General features: G+C 38.5%; 1 protein-coding gene across 2 annotated transcripts in view; it reads left to right on the top strand.

Annotated features, from left to right (window-relative positions):
• Nucleotides 1-18,968, top strand: part of EPC2 (enhancer of polycomb homolog 2) — a 129,252-nt gene that overhangs the window by 33,078 nt on the left and 77,206 nt on the right. Inside the window, exon 1 of one of the 2 annotated variants that reach the window (XM_052661719.1) lies at nucleotides 15,177-15,224. The exons of the other annotated variant lie outside the window; for it this stretch is intronic. The gene's annotated coding sequence lies outside the window, so the exon portion shown is untranslated. Of the gene's footprint in view, nucleotides 1-15,176; nucleotides 15,225-18,968 lie in introns of those variants that run through there. 2 annotated transcript variants of the gene reach the window in all.

The raw sequence follows: 18,968 nt of genomic DNA, 5'->3' as shown, positions 1-18,968 counted from the left end.
ACAAGAGAGGATGAGATGATTGAATGGCATCACCAACTCAATGGCATGAGTTTGAACAAGCTCTGGGAGTTTGTGATGGACAGGGAAGCCTGGCATGCTACAGTCCATAGGGTCACAGAGTTGGACATGACCGAGCAACTGAAGTGAACTGATACTTTCTTTATGGATTTGCCTGTTTCTGAACATTTCCTATAAATGAAATCATACATGGCCTTTTGTATCTGACTTCTTTTACATAGTATACTGTTTTAAAGGTTCATCCATGTTATGGCATACATCAGTACTTTATTCCTTCTTATAGCTGAATAATATCCACTGTACATGTTTCATATTTGTTGGAGTAGAAGTTAGCAGCTGAAACCTTTTAACTGGTTTCTGCTGTCGCTTTTATCTCCCATAGAGTTCATATTTTACCTCAGCAGGTGATTTTAATATGTTGCCAGGATGGAGAATCAGATTTAGAAAGTACTAGAAGAGAAGCAGGTTTAATTATAATAGGGTAAGGATGTATATAGGCTTTTTTTCTCTGTCTTCTTCCTTCTCATCCTTTCTTTATCATGGAAGCAATCAGTTGAAGTGGTTTTAAGGATCAGCACTGATTGCTTTTTTGTAGTATATATTCTTTGAGTAAATTGTAGAAAATGTAGAGAAGAAAATAGAGGCCAGTTGTGGCTCAGATGGTAAAGCATCTGTCTACAGTGTGGGAGACCCTGGTTTGAGCCCTGGGTTGGGAGGATCCCCTGGAGAAGGAATTTCAATCCACTCCAGCACTCTTGCCTGGAAAATCCCATGGACGGAGGAGTCTGGTAGGCTACAGCCTGTGGGGTCGCAAAGAGTCAGACACGACTGGGCGACTTCACTTTCATAGTCTCACTACCAATACTTTGGCACATTTCTCTCCAGTTTTGATTTTTACTCTTTATGCATGCTTTTTACCGTTTATGCATGCTTTTATCTGTCATTCTATTTACCTCACTATACTTGGGATTATCTTCAATATCTGATTTTGTTGTGTGCCATTTCTACATAATTTGTAAGTATTTTCACATGTCATTAAACTGTTTTTCAGTTGGCAGTATGTAAGATTATCATGGATATATTGTAATTATAGCAGTACTGGAGATAATACAGTTGTTTCCAGTTTTACTTACTATAATTATTGTGTAAATAATAGATTAATTGTTAAAAAGTTTTTGAAGGCTTAGAAACATATTACCAAACTGTTCTCCAGAACATACCAAATTACGCTTCAACACAGTCACTAGCACTCATTCTTGAAAGTCTGTTTTATTCATCACAGTTTTAGCATCATTGTGAATAATTGCTTTACCGGCAGGTTGTGTATACATTCATTCTTTGTTTACATCAGAAGTTATTTTTTCTAGATTTTTAAAATCAACTTTATTGAAGTATAACTTGCATACAGTGTGAAGCATTCATTTATTTATTTGGCTTCAGTGCATGCCAAGTGAAAGTCCAAGTATTAGTCACCCAGTCTTGTCCAATTCTTCGGGACCCCATGGGTTGTAGCCCACCAGGCTCCTCTGTCCTTGTGATTCTCCAGGCAAGAATACGGGAGTGGGTAGCCATTCCCTTCTTCAGGGGATCTGCCTGGCTCAGAGATCGAACCTGGGTCTCTAGCATTGCAGGCGAATTTTTTGCTGTCTGAGCCACCATGGAAACCCACGGCACAGGCCATGCGGGATTTTGGTTCCCCCATGAGGGATCAATATCCCACCCCCATTGGAAGTGCAGAATCCCCTAACCATCAGGGAATTCCCGTAAAGCGTTTATTTAAGATTCTTGTATAACCACCACTCCAAACAGGAATAGAACATTTTTATTCCCCATGAAAGTTCCATTTATCTTACTTGCAGTTCATAACTTCCATCATATTTTCAGGCAGCTGCTGATCTGATTTCAACCGCTATAGATTCGTTTCTTGTGTTTTCAAACTTCATATAAAAGAAACCATACAGTGTGTTTCATACAGTTGAAGCTGGATTGAGAAAAAGGCAGAGAAACCAGAGATCAAATTGCCAACATCCATTGGATCATAGATAAAGTAAAGTTAGTCCCATAAAAGCTTCTATATACCTTTTGGATCCTCTAAATAGTCTCGACCACAATTGGGACTGTTTGAAATTCTACCGAGACTGAGGTAACAACCCTTCCTGGACGGTGCCCTGATCCTCACCCTGTTCAGTTGGGAGCCCTACATACAAGGGCAAAGTAAGAGGACAGGAGGGAGCTGAAGGTTTCACACCCAGATCTGTGCCCTTAGGACATAAGTCTGGCATGTCTTGCAGAGAGATAAAGAGCAATATATATGGTACTTCTACCCATTTCTCTTGTTTTCTGCAGAACTGGTCTAATTGTAAAACAGTATTATAATGGACACCCTTCAACCAGTGTTCCCGTGTTCCAAAGGATACTGTGGCCATTCAGTATCACAGAAGATCAGGCATGTCTTTTTAAATTCTGGGAATCAAACTTGTCCCAGATTTTTTAAAATACATTTTAATGGAGTGGTTCTGAAATGGTTAGCTCCCATCTGTAAGAGAGGAAAAAGTGGGATCCACAGCTGTGGCTTCTTTCTACCAGAGGCATTCCTCTCTGCTCTAGATGGGGGTGTAGACAGACTTAGTCTGTCCCTTACCGACACAGGCGCCGAACTTGTCCCTCCCAGTTCTACCACCAAGGTGGGGTGGAGATACACCGGGGGTAGACCTGATGGCGTCTCAGATTGACTTAGTTCCATACCACCAAGACCTGTCTTTGATTTGCCCTTTTCCTCTGATGCCACCCGGGGTGGAGCAGAGCAGTTTTTCAGAATGTTTCCCAAGCCAGGACTACTAGGGGAAGCACCCATCTTACGTGTGCCTGTGCATATTCCTGAGTACAGTCCTGACCGCAATAGAAATGGTGAATCATAACGGGATAAACAGCAACCAAGATGTCCCTTCTGAGTGTCACCATGCCAATATATGTGATAGTAAAAGGGTTGGCCAGCGAGGAAAAAGTGATTTTTGTCCCCAAACTTCTAGGACCAATCTTCCAGTTCATTTCCACAGATTCCACAGAAAGAATATCTAAGGAGTCGAGACATAAGCTACCAGAGAACCTCCTCTGATCTGTTAACAGCACTACCAAGTGAAGAAGCCCATTGCACTTCCAGTCTGACCAGATCCTGCCATTCCCCATCTGTGTCCTCAAAGACCTCATGGTCACCAGCAGTGCCTCTGTCCACATAGATCGGAGGCACAGCCATGACAAAGACTCACTTTCAGGTTGGTGGCCCCTGAGGCAGGCAGCCAAGAGAGTGACCTCTAGCCTGAGAGATGTTCCTGGAGCTAGAACTCTGCCTCTCTCCCAAACGTGCTCTTGTAACTTCCGGCGCCTAGCAAGGCTAGGCACTTCCAAACTTGGGGTCTAAGTAAAAGTAAATAGTAACAGCGTGGATCACAGTTCCCTTTAATGTCTATGATCTGACAGATTAGGTTAGTAGTTCTAATTCCCCATGCAATTACAAAATGGTCAAAGGGACCAGGAAAAGGGGACTGAGAAAGGAAAGTTCGGTCCACATGCTTTGCCCGTCTCTGGTTGCTCTGCTAGCAGAGACCTTGGTTCTCTTGGCATTGGCAGGTCAGTATAAACCCCCAACAAGGCTCCTCTTTTGGGGGCTGCCTTCAGTCATTACAAGGCACCGCAAAACCATAGAGCAGGGCTCATCACTTGCTTCTTGCAAGGCGTGTCATTCATTCACACAAGCACACCATAGAGTTAGTAAAGTAAAGCGGAAAATGTGTGTACTGAGAAAACAGAGAGACTAGAGCTCTGAGTGTTCTTACCTTGTTCTGAAGATCCCGGACGAGCCCCCAAGGTGATTGCTTATGGCGAACGATGTTGGATTCATGATCTCTGAAGAAGATGATTTAGCCTCGGGACCAGGGACCTGGCTTGATCACTCAAGAGCTTTTGTGTAGCAGAGTTTTATTAAAGTAAGAAAAGGGACAGAGAAAGCTTCTGACACAGACATCAGAAGGGGGACGGAGAGTGCCCCCCTCACTTGTCTAAGCAAGGGAGCTATATACTTTTTTAGTTAGTTATTACAATAAATTGAAAGACTGTCTCAAGATTGTAAAGATATTTCTAGAACCACTCCCGTAATTTATATTTTAAGATAACAGGATTAGCCAGAAGGTTTTCAGGAAGGAGAAACTGTCCTCAAGCAGGATCAGTTCAGTTCAGTCTCTCAGTCATGTCCAACTCTGCAACCTGGTGGACTCCAGCATGCCAGGCTTCCCTGTCCGTCACCAACCTCCGGAGCTTGCTCGAACTCTTGTCCATCGAGTCAGTCAGTGATGCCATCCAACCATCTCATCCTCTGTCGTCCCCTTTTCCTCCTGCCTTCCAATCTTTCCCAGCATCCGGTTCATTTGAAATGAGTCAGTTCTTTGCATCAGGTGGCCAAAGCACTGGAGTTTCAGCTTCAGTATCAGTCCTCTCAGTGAATATTCAGAACTGATTTCCTTTAGGATGGACTGGTTGGATCTCCTTGCAGTCCAAGAGACTCTCAAGAGTCTTCTCCAACACCACAGTTCAAAAGCATCAATTCCTTGATGCTCAGCATTTTTTATAGTTCAACTCTCACATCCATACATGACTGCTGGAAAAACCATAGCCTTGACTAGATGGACCTTTGTTGGCAAAGTAATATCTCTGCTTTTTATTATGCCATCTAGGTTGGTCATAAGTTTTCTTCCAAAGAGCAAGCGTCTTTTAATTTTGTGGCTGCGGTCACCATCTGCAGTCAAGCAGGATACATTATTGTTATATAATCCTTGGTGGTGGTTTAGTCTCTTAAGTTGTGTCCAGCTCTTGCGACCCCATGGACTGTAGCCTGCCAGGCTCCTCTGTCCATGGGGTTCTCCAGGCAAGAATTCTGGAGTGTGTTGCCATTTCTTTCTCCAGGGGATCTTCCCGACCCATTGCAGGCAGATTCTTTACCAACTGAACTACAAGGGAAGCCACATACATAATCCTTAATACTGAGTTTAAACTGAGTTGTTTGTTGTGTAATCATTAGTTCCAGGCTTAAAGAAAAAAGCATTTTTGTGATTAAGACTAAGGAATGTAGAGGAAAAAAAAAAGATGTTTGTCCTTTGCTCCTCCTTGGGAATTCCAGACCCGTATCTCCTCTTCCAGAGCCCCAGACCCTTTTTTCCTTTTTGGGGACCCCAGACTTCTTATCAACCTGCCTAGGAATTGACTCTCGTCAGGGGCATGCATCTCACTTTTCAGGTGTACACTTAGAAGTAAGATTGCTGGATCTCGTGCTAAGTGTATTTTTATAAGAAACTCCCCAACAGTTTACAAAGTGGTGATATCATTTGATGCTCCCACCAGCAGTTGATATTACCAGTTTCTTAATTTTAGTCATTTTGTGAGTATGTAGTCAAAACTGTGATTTTATTTTGCATTTTCCTGGTACATGGATGTTGAACATCTTTTCAAGTGCTTATTGGTCATTCCTGCATCTTATTTTTTGAAATATCTCTTTAAATTATTGGCTCATTTTCTTTAAAAGTAGGATTGTTTTCAGGACTTCCTTGGCGATCAAGTGGTTAAGACTCCGTGCTCCTAATGCAGGGGCCATGGGTTCTCCTGGTTGGGAAACTAAGATCACATATACATCACAAAAAACTCCCACAAAACAATAGAGTTTTTTCTTATTATTGAGTTATAAGAGTTTTTTATATATTCTGCATACAAGGCCTCTCACATACTTACTGTGAATAATTTTTCCTCCAGTCTGGCTTGTCTTTTCATTTTCTTAAGAATGTATTTTGAATAGCACAATTTTTTAATTTTGAGGAAGTCCAGTTTATCAGTTCTTTCATATATAATTTCTTCTGTTTTATGTCCTAAGAAATCTTTGCCAAACCCAGGGCTACTAAGGTTTTCTTACATACTAAGGTTTTCTTGTAGGTATTTTACAAGTCAGACTTTGTGTTTTGGTCTGTGACCTATCTTTGAACAAATTTTTGTGTATAAGTTGAGGTAGCAGTATGGGTTATTTTTTCCCAAACTGACATCCAGACAGTTTCTTGACAAGACTTTCCTTATTCCCATTCAGTTTCCCCATTAATTGGTCATCTTTGTCTAAAAATTGATCACGTGTATGTGTGTGGGGGGTGGTCTGTGTTTAGACTTCCTTCTTTTCCATTGCTTTATATGTTCATTCTTAGGCTGATAACATGCGATTTTGAATAATTTAGCTGTATATTTTGCAATGTAACCTGTAATCAGATCTTCAGATTTTTTTCAAGATTATGTTTTGCAATTCTTTTGCCTTTCCATGTGAATTTTAGAATCAGCTTGTCCATTTCTGTTAAAAAAGCCTGTTGGGATTTTGATTGGGATTTTTGTTGACTACTATTATATCTATGTGAATCAGTTTTGAGGGAAATTTACACTAGTAAATTTTTTGAACAGTATTGAACCTTCCAGTTCATGAACACACTGCAACTTTCTCTTTATGTTGACAAGCAAGTTTTGCATGGGCATATTTACTGTCCCTAAATATTTAGTGGTTTAATGCTCTTTTAAATGGTAATAGCTTTTTATTTTCATTTTCAGTTGCTAGGATAATAGAAATACAGTTGAGTTACAAATATTGACTTGAAGTCCATGATTCATTTTTTAGTTAAAACATAGCACTGTTGAGATACTGTCAGATTCTCTCTCTCCATGACCATGTCATGTACAAAGTTTTACTTTTTTTTTTTTCTCCCAATATGCATGCCATTTCTTTTTCTTTCCTCACTGCACTGACTAGAGACTCAGGGAAAATAGACTTTTGGGGACTTGTTTTTGATCTTAGAGGAAAAGGATTCAGTCTTTGACCATTAAGTATGATGCTGTCTGTAGGTTTTCCACTGTACTGCCTGCTCTTTATCAGATTGAGGACATCTTTTTCTTGGATGTTGAGAAAAGATTTTGAATTGTCAAAATTTTGATTTTTTAAATTTTGTTCTTAGAATTTCACTATTTTGAGTATTGCACCCTAGTGATATATTGTAATAAAAATCAGAAACTTTTAGCCTTGACAGTGTGCCGTGGACTATTCTGAACACCTTACTAACTTATATAATCATTACAACAATCCTTTGAATTATATATAGTCTAAATTTTACCAGTGAGCTTTAAATCATTATTTTTGAAAGGAACTTAAATTCCATTCTTTCCCAGTCCCTTTTATTGTAGACATGAATATTCATTTCTAATAAATGAGGTTTATTTGTTGTTTCTTTTTGAGTTCTAATTTGGGTTCTCTTTGCATCATCATTAATTTTGATTAGTTTTAGAGTATGTGAAACATTAACAGGATTCTAAAATTCAGAACTGTTAAAGATTATATCCTCAGAGAAATGTCTCTCCTTATCCCTTTTACTCCATCCATAATAATCTATTCTTTGTAATTCTTAGCTAATATATGATCAATTTTGTGAAATTTCCATGAAGACTTCAGATTAAGAGGCATTGGGTGTAAAGTTTGACAAATAAGATTTACCTTATTTGGTTGCTTAGGTCCTCGCTTGCTTTTTGACCACTTGATTTGCCTTGTGCTGAGTGTTCTTTTAAAGTTATTATTAGTGTATCTCTATCAGTCCTTCCCTGTTTGTAGCTTTTGCTTCATAAAATGATTATTTGAGCATAAATTATTATTGATACATCGATATTCATACATGTGTAAAGGAATCAAAATCTTTGTTATGAATTGTGGATTTTGGGTCATGCTTAATACCCTTTGGCTTGAATTCTACTTGTCTGATACTGGGATGGGTTTGTCTTTCTTACTGTCTTCTATCACCTATAAACTTTATATACATTCTTTTTATTCTTTCTGACCACCTTTTGGGGTGATGATGGGTAGGATATTTCTTGTATAAGCATATAATTGAGTTTAGAGTTATGAGTCAAATTGAAAATCTTTTTGTTTTCATAGATGTTATAAGTCCATTCATATTTATTGATATGGCTGAATATGTTTGATTACAGTTCTTCATAACATTTAATTTTTTGTATTATGTTATATTGGCTAGTTGTTAAAATTTTGCTCCAATCTTTTTTTCCTTCTCCCATTTTTAGTTGCATTATTTCCACTTTAGTTGTGCAAATGTTTGTACATTAATCTTCTACCCTTTTTCCCATCTTTGAGATACATGAATATAAGTGTGTGTGTGTGTGTGTGTGTGTGTGTGTGTATGTATATAATTTTGCTGAAGTTTTCCATTGATATCTTGGTTAGATGGAAGCCAAGATGAAGGTGGCCTATACTAGTCATTTGTGGCTGTCGAGCATTTGAAATATGGCTGAACTGAGATGTTCTATACATATAAAACAGATGTGTTACATACAGGTTTTATAGGCTTGGTAGGAAAGAAAAAAATGTACCCGTACATTTTTATGTACAGGTACAAATATCTCTGTAGCTTTTTATATTAATTCCGTGTTGAAATGATAATTTTTGGATATTTATATTGACTTAAATAAGATTAAAATTAATTTCATCCTGTTTCTACTCTTTTTTACTGTAACTACTGGAAGATTTAAATGTGTGGCTCACATATGTAGTTCCCATTATATTCTGAACAGTGCTATTCTAGTAGATTTCTCAAAAGTCCTCTGTTAAAGTCCCTGAGTACTTTGTATAGCTTTGATACTTGAAAGATAACTTAGCTGGATGTAAAATCTGTGATTCATACTTTATGTTCATTGAGGTTTCTGGAAATGCTGCCTTATTGATTCTTTGCTTTATAATTGTTAAAGTCTGATATTCATCTGATTCTTTTGGCCGTTTAAGTTATATGTTATTGTTAATTATTATTGTTTGCTTTGAGGCTTTTTCATTGTTTTTGAATAGTTTTATTCAAATATATGCCAGAGTCTGTTGTTCTGTATTACTTTTGCCAGGTATTGGTGAGTGTTTTAAAGTGTAATATCTTAATCATATTTAGATGTAGAGTAGTGTTAGCTGCATGCATAGTGTTATGTAACATATCCAGCACTTTTCTTGGAAAACTGAAACTCTATACGCATTGAACAGTAGCTTCCTTTTTCTCCTCCCCCAGCCCCTGACAACAACCACTCTTTCTAAGAATTGGACTACTTTATTTAGACCTCATGTAAGCAGTGTAGTATTTGTGCTTTTGTAACTAGCTTATTTCACTTATAATATCCTCAAGATTCACACATGTTGTAGCATGTGTCAGAATTGTCCTCCTTTTTAAGACTGACTAATATTCCATCGTATGTATGTACCACATTTTGTTTATGCATTCATCTGTCAGTAAACACTTGGGTTGCTTCTACCACGTGGTTGTTGTAAATAACGCTGCAAGGAGATCAAACCAGTTAATACTAAACGAAATCAGCCCTGAAGGTTCATTGGATGGATGGATGTTGAAGCTGAAGCTCCAGTTCTCTGGCGGCCTGATGTGAAGAGCCAACTAATTGGAAAAGACCGTTATGCTGGGAAAGACTGAGGGCAGAAGGAGAAGAGGGCAACAGAGGTTGAGATGGTTAGATGGCAGCGCTGACTCAGTGGACATGAGTTTGAGCAAACTCAGGGAGATGGTGAAGGACAGGGAAGCCTGGCATGCTGCGGTCCATGGGGATCACAAAGAGTCGAACGCGACTGAGTGACTGAACAACACATAGAAGATCATATCATCTGTGAGCAAAGATATTTTTACTTCTTCCTTTCCAATTTGGTATTTCTTTTTCTTGATAATTGTTCTTCCTAAGACTTTCAGTACTGTGTTGAAAAAGAACTGGCAAAAGCAGGCCTGCTTGTTTTGTTCCTGATTTAAAGGAACAGCTTTCAGTTTTTCACCATTGAGAATATTGTTAGCTGTGGGCTTGAGATGATTTCTTTCTGTTTCTAGTTTCTTGAGTGTTAGTATCATGAAAGAGTTTGGATTTTTTTCAATGTGTCAATTGAAATAATCATGTGATTTTTGTCCTTCATTCTCTTATGTGTATTACATTGACCAGTTATCATACATTGAGCATTCTTGCATTCCAGAAATAAATCCCACTTGGTCATGATGTATAATCATCTTCATGTGTCGTTGAATTTGGTTTACTAGTATTTTGTTGAGGACTTCTGCGTTGTTATTCATCAGCAATATTGGTCTGTAGGGTTTTTTGGTTTTTGTGTTTTACTTGTAGTGTCCCTCTGCCTTCCCCTTTCCGGTTTCATTGAGATAAAATTGACACATAACATTGTATTAAAGTGTACAGCGTAATGATTTGATCTATGTGCATGTAGTAAAATGATTACCGCAATAGGTTTAGTTACCGTCTGTCACCTCACATCGCTACCGGTTTTTTTTCCCTTGTGAGGAGGACTCTCCCAGCAGCGTTCATATGTGTAGTACTGCGTTATGTGTATAGCGCTGCGCTATTAACTGCAGCCGCTGTGCTGTACACTGCACTCTCAGGACCTACTGAACTTGGAACTGGAATTTGTACCTATTGACGACCTTTACCCATTTGCATATCCCCGGCCAAGCAGTATCTGTCTGATTTTGGTTTCAGGGTAATACTGGACTGGTGAGTTTGAAAGTTTTCTCCTCTCTTAAGTTGTTTTTAGATTTTGAGAAGGATTGAAGTCTTTAAATTGTAGAATTCTCTAGTAGTGAAGCCATCTGGTGATGAGCTTTTCATTGGTGAGAGTTGTTTGTTTAATGATTCAGTAGATTCAGTATCATTTCTGTAGTTCATGTTTTTAATTTTTTCATGATTTCGCCTTTGTAGATTGTATATTTTTAGAAATTTATGTTCCTTCTAGATTAGTTAATTTCTTATATAATTGTTAATAGTAGTCTCATATCACCCTCTCCCCTCCCCCGGGGGCATCAGTTTTAATGTGTCTTCTCTGAGTTTCTGATTTTTGGTATTTGAGTTTTTCTTAGTTCATGTAGCTAAAGTGAAAATGAAGTCGCTCAGTCCTGTCTGACTCTTTGCGACCCCATGAACTGTAGCCTACCAGGCTTTTCCATCCATGGGATTTTCCAGGCAAGAGTACTGGAGTGGGTTGTCATTTCCTTCTCCATCATGTAGCTAAGTAAAGGTTTGTCAATTTTGTTGATCTCTTCAAAGAACTTTTAGTTTTGTTGGTGTTTTTAAAAACATTTCTCTGTTCTCATTTTCATTTATTTCTACTCCAGTCTAATTTATTATTTCCTTCCTTCAGCTAATTTGGGTTTTGTTTGTTCTAGTCCTAGTTCCTTGAGATGTAAAGTTAGGTTGTTGACTCCAGATCTATTCTTTTTTAATGTAGGTAGGAATTTATTGCTAAAACCTTCTTAATATTGCTTTTGCTGCATCCCTAAGTTTTTGTTATATTGTGTTTTCATTTGTCTATTTTCTAAATTCCTTTGTTATTTTTTACTTTTGACCCATTGATTGTTAAAAAATATGTTGTTCGGTTTCTACATATTAAAATTTTCTAAGTTTTCTTTTGCTGTTGATTTCTAGTTTAATTGGAAAAGATAGTGGTTGTAAAAAGTACTTGATATGGTGTGTCCATTGAGATAGTTTTATATCTAATTGTTTTTATGTTTTTTATCTTTTAAATTCTATACCAGAATTAAAAGTGACTTAATGCATCACCATTACAGTATTAGAAGATCCTATATTTGTTTATATATTTACTTTTACTGGAGAATTTTCTAGTTTTCAGTGGTTCTGTGTACTGTCTAATTAGTGTTTTTGCTTCAACTTGAAGGACTCTCTCTAGCAGTTCCTATAAAAGACAGATTCACTGGTGATTCACTCTTTCAGCCTTTGTTTATCTTGTTAGGTCTTTATTTCTTTCAGTTTTGAAGGGCAGTTTTTCCAGATATAGTATTGTGGCCGGCAGGTTTTTTGTTTGTTTCAGTGCTTTGAATGTATCATTCCACTACTTTCTGGCTTGTAATGTTTCTCCTAAATTTTAAAAAATCGGTTAGTTTTGGGTGCACTGAGTCTTTGTTGCTGTGCTCAGGCTTTCTCTGGTGGTGGTGAGTGGGGGCTACAACCTAGTTGCAGTGTGCAGACTACTGTTTAGCTGGCTTCTCTTGCTCTAGAGCACCAGGCTTCAGGAGTTGTGGTGGGTAGTCTCAGTAGTTTCTTCACACAGGCTCAAGCGTGTGCGGGCTTCAGCAGTTGTGATGTGTGTGGATGCACTAGTTGTGGCCAGGGACTTAGTCGCCCCACAGCATGGGGAGTCTTCCCAGACCAGGGATGGAACCTGTGTTCCCTGCATTGGCAGGCAGATTCTTAACCGCTCTACCACTAGGGAAGTCCAAGGCCTGTAATGTTTTTGATGAGTAACTGCGGATCATCTTGTGGATGCTCTCTTTGTACCTGATGATTTACTTTTTCTCTTGCTGCTTTCTGGACTCTCTCTGTCTTTAACTTTTGACCCTTCGGTTATATGTCTTAGTGTACGCTTTTTTTAGTTCATCGTAGTTGTCTTCTTTTGAGCATTTTGAATTTGGATGTCCTTCTTTTTGGATTTGGTAAGTTTGGGACCATTGGTTTCTTCCTATAAACTTTCTGCCATAAGGGTGGTGTCATCTGCATATCTGAGGTTATTGATATTTCTCCCGGCAATCTTGATTCCAGCTTCTGCTTCTTCCAGCCCAGTGTTTCTCATGATGTACTCTGCATAGAAGTTAAATAAGCAGGGGGACAATATACAGCCTTGACGTACTCCTTTTCCTAGTTGGAACCAGTCTGTTGTTCCATGTCCAGTTCTAACTGTTGCTTCCTGACCTGCATACAGATTTCTCAAGAGGCAGATCAGGTGGTCTGGTATTCCCATCTCTTTCAGAACTTTCCAGTTTATTGTGATCCACACAGTCAAAGGGTTTGGCATAGTCAATAAAGCAGAAATAGATGTTTTTCTGGAACTCTCTTGCTTTTTCCATGATCCAGCGGATGTTGGCAATTTGATCTCTGGTTCCTCTGCCTTTTCTAACTCCAGCTTGAACATCTGGAAGTGCATGGTTCATGTATAGCTGAAGCCTGGCTTGGAGAATTTTGAGCATTACTTTACTAGCATGTGAGATGAGTGCAATTGTGTGTTGGTTTGAGCATTCTTTGGCATTGCCTTTCTTTGGGATTGGAATGAAAACTGACCTTTTCCAGTCCTGTGGTCACTGCTGAGTTTTCCAAATTTGCTGGCATATTGAGTGCAGCACTTTCACAGCATCATCTTTCAGGATTTGAAACAGCTCAACTGGAATTCCATCACCTCCACTAGCTTTGTTTTTAGTGATGCTTTCTAAGGCCCACTTGACTTCACATTCCAGGATGTCTGGTTCTAGGTGAGTGATCACACCTATCATGATTATTTTGGTCATGAAGATATGCAGATGACACCACCCTTATGGCAGAAAGCGAAGAGGAACTAAAAAGCTGCTTGATGAAAGTTAAAGAGGAGAGTGAAAAAGTTGGCTTAAAGCTGAACATTCAGAAAACGAAGATCATGGCATCTGGTCCCATCACTTCATGGGAAATAGATGGGGAAACAGTGGAAACAGTGTCAGACTTTATTTTGGGGGGCTCCCAAATCACTGCAGATGGTGATTGCAGCCATGAAATTAAAAGACACATACTCCTTGGAAGAAAAGTTATGATCAACCTAGATAACATATTGAAAAACAGAGACATTACTTTGCCAACAAAGGTCCGTCTAGTCAAGGCTATGGTTTTTCCAGTGGTCATGTATGGATGTGAGAGTTGGACTGTGAAGAAAGCTGAGCACCGAAGAATTGATGCTTTTGAACTGTGGTGTTGGAGAAGACTCTTGAGAGTCCCTTGGACTGCAAGGAGATCCAACCAGTCCATTCTGAAGGAGATCAGCCCCGGGATTTCTTTGGAGGGAATGATGCTGAAGCTGAAGCTCCAGTCCTCTGGCCACCTCATGCGAAGCGTTGACTCATTGGAAAAGACTCTGATGGTGGGAGGGATTGGGGGCAGGAGGAGAAGGGGACGACAGAGGATGAGATGGCTGGATGGCATCACGGACTCGATGGACGTGAGTCTGAGTGAACTCCGGGAGTTGGTGATGGACAGGGAGGCCTGGTGTGCTGCGATTCATGGGGTGGCAAAGAGTCGGACACGACTGAGCGACTGAACTGAACTGATAAACTTTCTGCTCCTTTTTCCTCCTTTTAGGGCTTCCATTTGTGTTTCTTGATTTGTTGGTGGTGTCATCAGTTTCTTAGGTTTTATTCATTTCTTTCTTTTTCTTTGACTCCACTAACTCTTCTGCTTAATCAAGTCTGCTGTTACTAGGTTTTTTTTTTCCCCCCAGCTCATTTATTGTAATCTTCAGGTCCAGATTTTCCATTTGGGTTTTGTTTTTTTTTTAATGTTTTCTGTAGGATTTTTTTTTAATGTTTTCCATCTCTTTCTTGATATTTGCATTTTGTTCATTTGTTGTTTTTCCTGATTTTGCTCGTCTGTGTTCTTTTAGTGCATTGAACTTTATTAATATGATTATTTTAAACTTTTACTGTCAGATAATTCACCAGTCTCTTATCTCTTTAGGATCAGTTTCTGGAGATTTTTTTTTATTGTCCAGTTACCCCCTGCGTCATGTTTTCATGCACCTTGTTTTTTTCTGTTGTTATAATTTGTGTGTTTGAAGAAGTAACCGTAACTCCTAGTCTTTATGAACTGGCTTCATACAGGGTAAGAGCTTTAGCAGTCAAGCCCGGTAGGGAGTCTGGAAGCCCGCAAACCTTTTCTGGAGATGCATCTTCCCTGTGCACGTTCACATAATTTCCCAGTTAGAGGGGTTCCCTGGATTATCTATTAGGAGCTTGTTGTAATGTTTTGCTCCCTCTGGTGTTTGTCAGTGTTGCTGTGAGTTTTCTGATGTTGCCAACAAGCCTAAGTTCTTTTTCGTTCTCTACAGCACCTAGTCATCCAAAGAATGCTGGCTCAGTTAGCCTTCTGAGTTACGTGAGACAGAAGATAGTCCCTGGGGCAACTCCCCCCAAAACTGAAATTTAGACGCACGTTCCACTCTTCTGTTCCCTCCCAAGGAAGAGCTGTGAGCTGACTGTTTTCTCCTGATTGCCCGAAGCAGTATCAGATCGTCTGGTGATGCCAGTTCGTGTGTTCCGTCTTGCTCCCTCTTGGGCTTTTTTTGATAAGTAGGTTCATATATTTTATCTTAAATACTAGTTCTGTTGCATTTTCTCTTTTTTGTTTTGCTTTTTCTTCAAGGACTCCACTTATATGAGTGTCGTTTCTTCTTTGCCTGTTTTTATATTCTGTCATCTTTCTTGCTCATTTTACTTCTTTCTTCACTGTATTCCTATTCACTTGGTTATTTGACATCCTATATAAAGCCCACTTAAGTCTTTGAGTATATTTTACACTAGGCTTCTCATAATTTTAGTTTTCATCTCTGAGGTAATTGTCTTTTTCTTTCTTTTTGCATTCAGTCAACTCTTTCCTTTTTTTTTCCTGAGTCTTTTGCGTCCTCCTCCGATCTTAGTTTTTGTATATTTGGGGTGGGTCACAACATTCTTAGTTTAGTAGGGCCCTCTTCTGTCAGTGTAAGCTGTGTGGAATGATCTGCTTTTGAGGAGTAGTCAAAGAATAGTTTGTCTCATTCTGGCTCTTTCTAGCTAGTGTTTCACAATCCCATAATTTTGTTTTCTGCAGGACAAGTGAGATGGGCTCAGTTTTTTTTTTTTTTCTCTTCTCTGTAAGTATTTGAAACTTGCTCTTTTGATTTTGATCTCCAAGAATCTTGTTACACCCTGTTTTGTGCTGATGGTTCATCTGTAATTCAGTTTGTCATTGTGGCTTTAGTTTTTTAATCCTTTACTAGTAAGTTTATAATTACAGTGAGGTTGAGTAGATAATTGTAGTTATTCAATCAGCTATCTTTAGTTGGAAATTTTGGATGCAAATTTTTAAAATATCAATGAATGTTTAACTTTGCATGCAGCCTGATTTGATGGATTCTGAAACCTAGCCTGCATATTAGGATATGAGCTTGGCAAGATGGAAAAGAGACATACAAACAATGATTCAAATTTCAGTTCTGCGAATTTCTGTCATAGAAATCACAGAGTCTTAGTTTACTCATCTCCAGAAGAAAAAATATTTCTACCTTGTACCTTGTGGAATTGTGCTTGGTACTTATACATGACTCGAAATCATTAATTATATAGCATCTTTTAGTTTGTGTTCAGTGGCTTACCATATAATCTCATGTGTTACTAGGAAGAGTATAAAGTGTAGAGAAATTATATACTTTATATTTTTCTTAATAATTGATGCTTTCATGTTGTGCTGGAGAAGATTCTTAAGAGTTCCTTGAACTGCAAGAAGATCCAACCAGTCGATCCTAAAAGAAATCAGCCTTGAATATTCATTGGAAGGACTGATGCTGAAGGTTCAATACTTTGGCCACCTGATATGAAGAGCTGACTTATTGGAAAAAGACCCTGATGCTGGGAAAGACTGAAGGCAAAAGGAGAAGGGGGCAGCAGTGGATAAGATGTTAGATAAGATCATTGACTCAGTGGACCTGAATTTGGGCAAACCCTGGGAGACAGTGTAGGAGACAGAGGAGTCTGGTGTGTTGCAATTCATGGGATCTCAAAGAGTAGGACACGACTTAGTGACTCAACAATAAAATATTTCTAGGAAAACACAAAAAATGTTTAGGTATGTAATATGATAGGCATCAAAGGATATTTCAGAATGTCAAAGTACCATGAGAAGTGATTTTGTGTTTTTGGTGGAGAGTTCCTTCATTTAAGATGTTAAACCTTTTTATATCTTTTTTCCCCCTTAGTTTATGAAAGTGAAAATAGATTTGTAGAAAATTAATGTATAGAAAATTCTGAAACTGCAAAAGGGCACCCAGAAGGAATAGCATTTTGTGGAATGTTCTAATCTGTATTCTTCCAGGCCTTTTTTCAGGTCACTAGAGGTCTGTGTTATTTTGTTTTCTACTGTTATCTAAGAGTTCTAGTTTATGGATATAATATAACAGTTTATATACTAATTATGTATTTGTTGCTATTTAGACTTTTGGTGTTAGTGCCATGGTGAGCATTTTCATTTAGCCAGTGTTGCCCATTCGTTGGTTGCCTTTTGATGAATTCCATTTGTGGAGTTGGTAGGTCAAAGGCATGCTTTCATAAAGGAAATTAAGTAGTATTTGGTTTTTAGTTGTTGTTAAAAATTCGGTAACATCACCAATGTATAATGCAGCATGTAACAAGAACAGCATTACTCCTGTCAACCTCTTCCCCGCCAACACAATGACAAATCCAAACTCTGATACCTACTTTCAGGCTTTGGTGTGTGTTTGCCACTGATTATAACTATTACATGAAACCCAGTCCTCAAGAAGCCTTGTCATTGCTTTTTCTGACTTTTTTTTTTTACAGATAGACTGATAATATGGGGAAGGAAATGGTAGCTGAAAATTTATTCGTAGAGCTAAATTTAGTCTGTAAATGGGGGAGTATGTCATGGTCTAGCTCCTTAAATTTCTGGCTGCATCTGTCATCTGTCTGCTGCATTAAGAAGGGAGTCATCCATGATCTGTTTTTAATTTTTCCATTTGTAAAATTAATGTTAAATCTTAGTCTATTGAAGATGTATTTCAAAAATTAGATAATACCTAAAAGTGGATTTAGGACAAAGTCAAATATACATCAAAAGAATCTCTTCAAATAAAAAATGTGCGCATTTTTTTTGTTACCTGTGTCTGTAGATTTATTAGCATTATAAGAACCTGTTTTATAATCTTTATCAGACTTTTCTAGTAAGGATGGAATAGTCAAGAAACATTGGAATCAGAGTCCTGAAATTTATCTCTCTTATGTATCATTACTATTTGCTAAGAGTAAGTCACTTGTTTCTTGAGTGCCATTTATAAAAATGGAAAATAATATCTACCCTTGTGTCCCAAGATTGTAAGGAGCTAATAGGTATGTGATTGTGGGTGTACTTTGAGAACTATAAAATATTATATCAGTGCAGGGTGATATTGCATACTGTATCACTTTCTTTAACCAGAAGAGGTGAAATATCATCAAGGTAATAGGAAAATAGAGCTTCCCAGGTGGCTCAGACAGTGAAGAATCTGCCTGCAATCTGAGAGACCCAGGTTTGATCCCTGCGTTGGAAAGATCCTCTGGAGAAGGGAATGGCTACCCATTCCAGTCTTCTTGCCTGGAGAATCCCAGCCAAGAGGAGCCTGGTGGGCTATAGTTCATGGGGTCACAAAGAGTTGGACACAACTGAGCAACTTTCACTTTCAATAGGAAAATATAGGCTTAATTAATGCTACAAATTGCTGGCCTCATTCAAGGCCTGGCTTCCTAGTTTCTTGATGCTGTTTGTCTGTTTGATCCCCTCAAAAGTTCTTAGTCAACTCAAAAGTTTTTACTCCAAATAACTAGATTGATAGTAATATTTGTATGAAAAGTATGCTTAGTGCTTCAGCTTGGGATTCTGTCCTATGAAGAAAAACATTTTCTGAAGGTGAAGAAACTCTCAAATCTAAGCCAGCACCCACTGTCAACTCTCAAATCTAAGCCAGCACCCACTGTCCTGTCCCTTTGTTCAACTGGTTGTCTTTTTTTGAACGTCTCTGGGATCTAGTCCATTTTGGATATTCTGTTCGCTGTGCCTGGATTGTTTCTTCTTTTCCTCTTTTGCCTTGCTAAATTGCTATTGATCCTAAAACCCTTAGTTTATATTTTACTTCCTTTGGACATCTTCAGCAGTACGTGAACCGTGAACTTCCAGATGTTCAAGCTGGTTTTAGAAAAGGCAGAGGAACCAGAGATCAAATTCCCAACATCCGCTGGATCATGGAAAAAGCAAGAGAGTTCCAGAAAAACATCTATTTTTGCTTTATT

Source organism: Budorcas taxicolor, chromosome 2 (assembly GCF_023091745.1).
Source record: "Budorcas taxicolor isolate Tak-1 chromosome 2, Takin1.1, whole genome shotgun sequence".
NCBI lineage: Eukaryota > Metazoa > Chordata > Mammalia > Artiodactyla > Bovidae > Budorcas > Budorcas taxicolor.
This window is presented reverse-complemented; position numbering and strand designations above follow the sequence as displayed.